Raw genomic sequence first — 9,710 nt, 5'->3', positions numbered from 1 at the left:
GACCAGCCATCCCAAGAGTGTTTGGACTGATTAATTGAGTAAAATGAGTATTTTCTAGACCACTGATTGTTGAGTTTACACAGTTACCACATTTTGAAACTGCATGTTGAGGGGACCTTGAAGAAACCATGGAATATTCCATAAAATACTGAGAAGATTAACATTAGATCTCTTCTTGTCCCTTTCCACCCTTTGGCTTCCAGAACATTAAAAACATGTATTATCTTAGAGTTGATGAGAACGTTGCCTCTGAACAAACCTTTCAGTTTGAACTTACAGATTCTTCAAAGTAAATTTTGCTGGCAATGAAAATAACTGCCTTCATGTTGTAGAGAATTAGCTCCATAATTCAATCAAATTGGTTTAAAAACGATATGTAAATATAAACCAGAGCATATTTTCAGGTTACTGGAGCCTATAAAAGAGATCACTAAAATTTCTTCCAACCAATAATGTACTGGATTTTTAGATCCTCCAGCCTACCATTAGATTAACATGTATTAGCACAGCTGAGGTTTGAGGTTGGTACAGATAGATGATTCATATCCCCTCACCCATTTTTAATCTCTCAAGGTAAAAAAATTAATGTTACTGCTACTCTATCAGGTACATATTAATAAAAGATCACCTAAAAACAAAACTGTCCAAGAACATGAAGTTTATCACTCTCAAGAATTTTAAATGATAAGATACCCACTTGCCTACATTGACCTGACAGGATGCTCTGCTTTAGGATCTCAAAGGATTGAAATAAGTCATGACAATACCAACAAAGACATTTTTATTCAGTATTTATTAAGCAGTTAAGACGTTAACTATATCACTTTTTAACTTTTATATATTTGATATGCTGCCCCTCTTTTATGCTAGTCCTAGATAAAATTAATATTTCATGGTCTCCCCCCCTTACAAATCTCCTCTCTTTCTTATCAGTGTTGTGTCAACTCCACACTTAACAAGGCAACTGAATTTGAAGTAAGTGACCTCCAATTACATATTGGACCTATTTCTATCTAGCTATGTGACCCTAAACAAATTATCATGTATGAACATCAGTTTCCTCTCTCTGGTAAGAGGAGGTTCACCTGCCCTACTTGCCTAAAAGTTCTATAAAGATCAAATTTTAAAAGTCATATAATACTTTTCTTAAGTGAACATTATGGGATCTCCTTGTGCCAGTTAGAATTAAGTTCAGCAGATGTAAAGGACAGCCCAAAATGATAATGGCTTAAACCTATGACACGGTCAGAATTTAATTTCCTTCTCATGTGAAACAAATTCGGGAGGCAGCTTTCCAGGGTCACCATGACGGCCACAGAATGCAAGGACCCAAACTCTTTTGATGTTTTTTCTCTTGATGCTCTGCCATTCTTAGCACCCAACTTCCCCTACTCATGATCCAGGTTGGCTACCTGAGCTCTGCGATCATCTCTGCATCCCAGTGGGAAAGAGGATGGGAGGGGGCATTTACCCTCCCTTTCAAAATACTTCCAGGAATTATACTGCACTCCTGGTGACATGTATTAGCCAGAGGTTAGGTATATGACATTATCTAGTTGCAAGAGAGGTTGACAAGACACATTGCAGCTGAAAACCAGGAATTCTTTTACAGAGGAAGGGGGTGGTGGTTATTGGGGATCAACTAGCAATCTCTGACAGAGTTTTTTTTTTTTTTTTTTGCATTTCACTGATAATTAGTGGTGCTGAACATCTTTTAATGTGCTTATTGACCATCTGTATGTCTTCTTTGAAATATTCATGTCTTCTGTCCATTTTTAAAATTGGATTGTAGTATTTTTGGTTTTTTTTTTGCGGTACGCGGGCCTCTCACTGTTGTGGCCTCTCCCGCCACAGAGCACAGGCTCCGGACGCGCAGGCCCAGCGGCCATGGCTCATGGGCCCAGCCGCTCTGCGGCATGTGGGATCCTCCCGGACCGGGGCACAAACCCGTGTCCCCTGCATCAGCAGGCGGACTCTCAACCACTGAGCCACCAGGGAAACCCAGAGATCTTTTCTTTCTGACTTCTGTAAGACTGCTGCATACTCTAGTGCCACCTCACCTTGAATCCCTGTTAAAACTTTCCTGTCTAGGTTACATTTCTGTTGAATCCTATTCTCTAGTTTCTAGGTGACACTGACCACACAATAAACTACAGTAAAGTATTTAGAAGCAGATAATTGTTTACTATTGCCAAAATTCTCTGAAATTATATTTTATAAATTCTTTCTACCATAATTATACTGCTCATTGCCTGAATTCCAAATTTATCCTATAAAGCACAAATCTAATTATAGAATTTCCTTGCTTAAGGGAGTAGCAGTACTCTCTGGCTAGAGAAACTATGTTTCCATTGGCCGAAGACAGTCTTGATTTCTGCCTCTTGCTTAGCGTCCCATCATGTTTAGCATTTGTCTTGGATTTTAACTTTTTGCCAAAATGATCTTAATATTTGTATGAAAATAAGCCATAATGTGTTTAATGGACCTCTACTTTATACCTCTAGAGACTCTTGTAGTACTATGTGAGAAGCATGTGTAATGAGTAGATTTACTTTGACATTTGGTTAAATCTGAAAGATAACCAGTGACAATCCAACTTGCCCATCCCAATCCCGTCAAGATCCAACTTAAGTTATATCTCCCTTCCAAGGACAGCATATGGGGCTATTCATTCATAATTATTCATTCATAATTCATTCATAAATTGAACTGCACTTTGATATATTTGGGAGTCAGTTAACTCCTTCTAGTTCAGGAGCACTGCCTTCAAGGTATAGGAAGTCACCGGGCTAACAGTTGGCTAGTCAAGTGGGAAACATGAAAATAAGTTAAATAAAAATGAAAATATGTGTAAGAAATAGAGACTGAGCAACTAGAGAATAGTCTGAATATTCTTACTACGAAAGTTTGTCATTTATTGTATAATATAGAACTATATATTTTATTGTTTGTTAATGTATTTTTATTTTGCAATAAACCTTTTCGGTGGCAATGGCTAAAAAAAGAAAATTCAAGCTTAATGAAAAATTAAGACTAAATTTCCATTTCTTAAGAAAGCTGATGATTAAAAAGTAACTCACACCAAATATTTGTTGAGAATTACCATCCATGTGTAAGCTACTGGTATCACTGGCCACATATAAACCAGAAGACACAAAACTTCTGAGTAAACATTAGCAACTCTCCCCAAAGTTAATAAAAGATTTTTCCCAAACATGGTGATTTAATATGTGCAGCCATAGAAGGTGAGTTTCCGTAACACACTGTGAAGCATCGCTTTTCATTTAGATCACAAAGCCTCTTCTAAATTAATATTGTTCACTTTTTATTCCAAGTTTCCTTGTGCAAGTATAAAAATAAAGTGATAGTTGTCAATGTGCTATCTCCATTAGAAGGAAAACCTCAAATAGTTCAATAGTACAAGTTTTGCATCAGAGTCTTCAGCTTCAAACAGAAAAAGCAGTTAATTCAAAAGTTGTTCAACTGTTTTCATCGACTTACAAAATAAAGTAGTTCGTTCAGGCATAGTTGAAACAACTGATTTTTGCAGATGCTACTGTAAATTGAGTTAAAATTTTCAATATTAAAAGTAATTATTTGTTTTTGTGGTGGTAAAACAATTAGAAACTGATGGAACCCAGTATCATGTTAAAAAAAAAGATCTAAAGAAACATATTAAAAAGATTGGAACTACGCAGAACTCAGGATTGTGGTACACATATAGTTCATAAGTTTGTCAAAATAAGCTATGATATGCTACTCTTTAAAATACAATAGTATTTGAGAACTGTAGTTCTCAAATTTTACACATGTATACTTATATACATAGTTTAAATGATTTAACTGCATAAAAACTTGTAATGACAGGTACTGAAGACAAAAAACTTTTCACATGGCAATACACACTTTCTTGTTTTGCTGCCTACATTCAACTGGATGGTAGAAATGTTTGAGTCTTTGAATAGTTGTGGGTTTTTGTATGTCAACCTAAGTGTACAATGGAATCCAACTTTTTTATAAACATGTGCTCTAATTTTTGTTTGCATTTTGTTCAAGATTAGTTGGAAATAAAGAAAGTGTCCAAAAACTTCAGTTTTTGAAGCTTTTAGTGAATTTTGATTACTAAAAACAAAGCTTACAACAAGGAAGTCATTGAAACTTACCCTCCAAAAGTAAAGGAAAAACTGAATTAATTAAATGACAAGGGCTAAAAGGGTACATAAGTTTCAGTTTTTAAAATTCTATAATTGTCCTTTAAAATATATTACTTGTAGAGAGTGTCATTTGGTAGAGTTACTATTTTTCATCGGATAAATTTTATTCTGTTTTGAAATGGAATGAAATTGAGAAAGCCTGTAATTTGCAACATTTATATTTGGCAAAAATTCTAAAACATCATAAACAGAGACAACTTATTTGATGAGTTTTATTTTATAAAAAAAAAATTATTGGGCTTCCCTGGTGGCGCAGTGGGTGAGAGTCCACCTGCCGATGCAGGGGACACAGGTTCACGCCCCGGTCCGGGAAGATCCCACACGCCGCGGAGCGGCTGGGCCCGTGAGCCATGGCCGCTGAGCCTGCGCGTCCGGAGCCTGTGCTCCACAATGGGAGAGGCCACAACAGTGGGAGGCCCGCGTACCGCAAAAAAAAAAAAAAAAAAATTATTGAAGAAAGGTACACTGAATAGAAGAAGAAAACAGCCAGAGATGTTTACACACTTTAATATGAAAAAAATTAAATTGAGAATATCCTCCATTTAGCATAATTTGTTTGAACGTTTCTGAGTGCCTGAAGGGAGAGTATTTTTTCAATTAAGAAAAGAGAAGTGTTCACTGGAGTTACCAAACATTCTAATCTACATACCATAAAACAGAGCTTTAAGCAGCTTTTTGCTCTTTTATTAAAACATTAAAAATAAGATTATACTGAAAAATATATTCTAAGAAAAATACTAACAGCATAGTGTTAGAGATAGTTATAAACAAGCAGATTAAAATATATGGCTATAGCAAGAATAATTTTCACTCATGTTATTTTTTATTGTTCATAGAGATTTTTAATTTTTGCTTTAATATACAAGATAAATTTTTTTATATTTTTAGAAAGAATTTTCTCTTCAGAAAGTTTAACAGAATCAATTTGATGATCAATGAATACTCAAAAATTTTAAATTCCAATGATTTTTAGCATCTCCCTTTTACTCTCAAAAAAGTCCCAGTTTAAACAATAAATTTCATCATCACCCTGACTGTAGCCAACAGGACAAAGCCACATTCCTTGAGATGTGGCCTTTGACCCTTTCCAGCCTCTGCTTCCTCATTTCTACCCCATCCTCTCCAAACCTTCCCAAGCTCAAGCCACACACTCCTTCTCACCGGCCAGGAGCAAAGATCACTGGCACTGCTCTGCCCTCACACTTCCCTATGCAGTGCCCTGTGCTCTCATAACCCTGATGAATTCTAACTCAACATTAAATCCAACTCTAATATCTTCCTACAGCTTTCCATGGCTTTCCCCTCCCACCTCACGCCACAGCATTAAGTATGTGCTGATCTGGGTCCTTGTGCAGCCTACAACCCTGATGTAAGTTACAGCTCCATTATTTTGTTTCTGGTCCTTCTTTGTGACTGGATGGGGAGAGCTGAGAAGGCATAGCCTTTGATTTCTTCATCTTTGTTGCACCCAGAGCCTGATGCATTACCTAACACACAGCGCTCGTTAGGTAAATATTTGTCCAATAGAATGTGTTGTATTATAAAGATGGCCTTTTAGTATCTCCTGAAACAAACCTTTTAGGCATCTCCCTTTTCTGTGTTTGTGCATAAGGCACAAACACAGGACTGATCCACCAGCTGCTGAGCTCAGCAGGGCCTGGTGTTCTCTGAAGGACACAGGTTTATGATCACCTTTTGGCTTGTCCTTACTTACGCTCTAGGGTAAATAGATAATTAACCTCAGCTCTCTAGTGACATTTAACTTCACAGAATCTGAGACAGTGATAGTGTATATGTGTGTGTGTGTGCACACACATGTAAAATGAACTCTGACGAATAAGCTAACAATAGGACCACACACAAAGCCTGACTAACAGATAGGGTAATGAATGTAACCTAACCCTATTCCCTAAAGCTGACCACAGACCCCTTCACTAGATAAGCTAGCCTTAAATATAAAGATGCTCCTTCAAAGTGAATCTATGACATATACAGTGGTGGAACTCCACATTGCATTATGTCTCATTCAAATAAGAATGTTTTTCATTATGGATATAATTCAAGGGTTCCTATAGGTGTGCATATATGTATATATTATCAACACCTGAATAGAAAACAAACGTTAGCTATTAAGATGTCCACTGACATCAATAACGCTGAGAATTATATAGGTTGTAATAGACAGGCCTTGGAGCCAGACAGATCTGTCACAGAATTTTTTTTTTATTCTATCATTTACAGTTGAGTATATATATTTTTTTAATATATATATAAAAATTTTTTTTTTTTTTGGTTGCGTTGGGTCTTCGTTGCTGCGCACGGGTTTTCTCTAATTGCGGTGAGCAGGGACTCCTCTTCCTTGCAGCGCGCGTGCTTCTCAATGCGGTGGCTTCTCTTGCTGTGGAGCACGGGCTCTAGGTGCACAGGCTTCAGTAGTTGTGGCACGTGGGTTCAGTAGTTGTGGTTCACGGGCTCTAGAGCGCAGGCTCAGTAGTTGTGGCACACGGGCTTAGTTGCTCCACGGCATGTGGGATCTTCCCAGACCAGGCTCAAATCTGTGTGCCCTGCATTGGCAGGCGGATTCTTAACCACTGTGCCATCAGGGAAATTCTGTCACAGAATTTTGACTTCGTCTTTCCCTGAACCTCAGTTTCCTCATCAGTAAAATGTTGATGATATTGCCTGCCATTCAGGGTTGTTGAGAGGATTAAAGAGAAGAACAGTGCTTGGCTAGATAAATAGTAAATTTGTTATATTTCTTATTACAAGGTTTGCTCTTGTTTGACTACCATGTAACCTGCTAACACTGGACAACTTTAATTCTTATTCTCTAAAAGTCACCAAGTATCTCATCACTGACAAATTCTGTTTCCAGTGCATTTTAAGCTCAGCCTCCCTCTCCAGATCCACAGGGAGCTGTCCTGCCCCCTCTGCTCTTCCTAGCAGGCAGCTCCCTCAAAGCAAGAGGTGAGCGCATTTTCTGTGATCCCACCAAGATTTGGCTGGGCTCCACATTCTGCCTGGTGACTCATGTCTTTTTGAGCTGCTGAATGAATTTAAAGTGTTGCCAAGGAATTTTGCAATTCACAGCAGGTAGATGCAGAAATTATAGAATCAGTTTCCTCAAATTAGTAACAATGGATATTTGTGCCCATCAAAATGAGGACACCTTGGATAGAACACCATAGTCAAGTTTTCTTCATACTTCAGAGCAGACCCCAAAACACCAATGTCATTTTATCACCTTCTAGTGTACACAAATATACAAGTGCATAAAAAGAAAAATCCTATCCCAAGCAGATGGTCCAGATTCATAGGCATTAACAAATATTTTATAATCTTTTTAAAAATATGAACAGTGAACTGACGAAACATCAGTGGACTGATGAATGATTACATTATTCAGTTACTTCACTTTAGATATAATTTTAAACCTTTCAAAAGACATTTGCCTCTCCTTATCAATAAAACTGATTGCTTTATCTCTCTGTGCTGTATCTTGGACAATTTTCTTAAATCTAGTTTTCAATTTATTATGTTTTTTCTTTGTCTTTAACCAGATGATTAAACCATGTTCTGAGTTTCTATTTCAATGACTATTTTACAATTCCACAAAACTTATTTGGTTATTTTTTAATTTTTTTAGTATTCCAATTAAACTTGTGTTGGTGTTTGGACTATAGCCCTTTGCATAATTTTTCATGGCTGCCCTACAAACAAAATGGCATGTCTAATTTTTAATCTATTTTGATTTCATATTTTAGCACTGCAAGTAAAATATAGAAACCTTACAACCATATAGGTCTGTTTGCCTTCTCCCTTTTATAGTATAGCTGTCATAATGCTTTACATCTATATGTATTGAAAACTCCATCAGTTACAATTTTTGCTGTCAACTGTCATAATTTAAAGAATTTGAGAAGAGCCTTAAATTTACCCAGATATTTACTATTTTTATTGTTCTTCTTTCATTCCTGGAGTTCCAAGTTTCCCTTCAGTATCATTTCCTCTCAGCCTAATTAACTTCCTTTTGTATTTCTTTTAGAGCACATCTGCTGGTAACAAACTCTTGGTTTTCCTTCCTGATACATTTTTACTGAATATAGAATTCTGGATTGACAGTATTTTTTTAAATTAATTAATTTATTTATTATTTATGTTTGGTTGCATTGGGTCTTCGTTGCGGTGCACGGGCTTCTCATTGCGGTGGCTTCGCCTGTTGTGGAGCACAGGCTCTAGGCACGCAGGCTTCAGTAGTTGTGGCACATGGACTTCAATAGTTGTGGCTTGCAGACTCCATAGCACAGGCTCAGCAGCTGTGGCACCCAGGCCCAGCTGCTCCGTGGCATGTGGGATCTTCCCAGACCAGGGCTCAAACCCGTGTCTCCTGCAATGGCAAGCAGGTTCTTAACCACTGCACCACCAGGGAAGCCCTGACAGTACTTTTTTTTTCAGCACTTTAAACATATAGTTCCACTGTCTTCTGACCTCCATCACCTAAGAGAAATCTTTGGTTATTCGAATTCTTGTCTCCCTCTATGTAATGTGTTATTTCAAGGTTTTTTTTTCCTATTTTTGGTTTTCAGCAATTTGATTATGATGTATCTGAGCTCATTTTTCTTTGAGTTTACCCTGCTTGGGTTTTGCTGAGCTTCTTAAATCTGTAAATTTGTGTCTCTCAAATTTGGGAAGGTTTCAGTCATTATTTCTTCAGTATTTTTTTTGCACCAATCTCTTTCCTTTCCTTCTGGAACTCAGATGACGAAAATGTTACACATATTGCCATTGTCTCCAATACCCCTAAGCCTCTATTCATTTTTTAGGTGATTGTTTTTTTTTTGCTCTGTTGTTAAGATTGGATAATTATTACTGATCTATCTTTAAGTTCACTGATTCCTTGGTCATCTGCATTCTGCTACTGAGCCCATCCACGGATTTTTTTTTTTTTTAAATTTCTGATATTGTACTTCAGTTCTAAAATTTCTGCTTGGTTCTATTTTATATTTTCCTATTTACCTGCATAGAACTTCTATATTTCCATTCATTGAGTATTTCTACCTTGATATGGAGCATAGTAATAGCTGATTTAGTCTTTGATCTCTAAACTCTGGGTCATCTTGGGGTTTTATCTTTATTGTCTTTTTCCCTTGAGAATTCGTCACGTTTTCCTGGGGCCTTTTTTATTTGTTTTTGGTATGTTGTGTAATTTTTAATTGTATGTGGGACATAATGAGTTATGTTGTAAGACATTAGGTCCTGCTAAACTCCTGAGGTATTTGTTTTGCAGGCAATCAACCCAGTTAGGTTTAGAATGCAAGTCTGTCTCACTGTCCCTGGACAATGGCTCCACTATCAGCTCAGTTTTCAAAGCTGTTGCCATACTGCTTTGGGTCTGCCTCATATTTGCGTAGGTCCAGCATGAGCCTGGAATTTGTTCCGGTTCAAACACATATTTGGGGGTCCCTTTCTTCAGCTCTCTCCTTTGACATTCCCTAC

Source organism: Lipotes vexillifer, unplaced genomic scaffold, assembly GCF_000442215.2.
Source record: "Lipotes vexillifer unplaced genomic scaffold, Lipotes_vexillifer_v1.1 scaffold487, whole genome shotgun sequence".
Lineage (NCBI taxonomy): Eukaryota > Metazoa > Chordata > Mammalia > Artiodactyla > Lipotidae > Lipotes > Lipotes vexillifer.
This window is presented reverse-complemented; position numbering follows the sequence as displayed.